We start from the raw sequence: 836 nt of genomic DNA, 5'->3' as shown, positions 1-836 counted from the left end.
ACGGAGTCGGTACAGCAACGCTGTTCGTGGATCGTGTTTTCCGACAACACGGACTCCCTGGGTCGATTTTCTCGGATAGAGACCCCCGTTTCACGAGATAATTTTAGTCGACTATCTTCAAGGTCCTCGGCACCAAGTTAAATATGTCGACAGCGGATCATCCGCAGACTGATGGTCAAACCGAATGGGTTAATCGCGTCATTGAAGACGTTCTTCGCAGCGTCTGCGCTGAGACGGCGAGGCGCTGAAGCGCCATGTTGTCACTCGAGAGTCGGCGCTGAACAATGCAGTGCATTCGTCTACCGGCTACATATCGTTCTACGTGAACGGGCTGGTCCATCCTCGCGTCCCACTGACGCCGCCATCCCATGGCTTAGGGCTTGGAGGGAGGAATAGACAAACGGCTAGCTGATGTCAGCCCCCTAACCATCCGCAAAGAAGTCGATGACTTCTTGTCCACCAGACTGAGTGTCCTACGACATGTTCACGATGTGATGGCTGAAAGCCGAGACCTGCAGAAAGAATATGCAGATGAAAAGAGAGAGGCAAAGAAAAAAGCTTCTAAAAATCTACCTACACATGCAGCCTCTGCTATCATGAGGAAGAAGCTTCGTCCACGGTTCATTGAAGCGTTTAAGGTTGTGGCCAAGCGAGGCCTAGCGTATCCGCTGAACATTCCAAAACGGATATGCACCCACCCGGTGTTCTACGTGAGCTTGCTCAAGCCGTACCGGGATCCGGTGCAAGTGAACGCGGAAGCGTTGGCGCCGGAGCGGATTCCACGGGCTTTCGGCCACCCGCTGAACCAGCAATTGATTCCTAGTACGGAGTGCAAT

This window comes from Plasmopara halstedii (genome assembly GCF_900000015.1).
Source record: "Plasmopara halstedii genome assembly, contig: Scaffold_444, whole genome shotgun sequence".
Taxonomy (NCBI): domain Eukaryota; phylum Oomycota; class Peronosporomycetes; order Peronosporales; family Peronosporaceae; genus Plasmopara; species Plasmopara halstedii.
Note: the sequence above shows the minus strand (reverse complement) of the source record.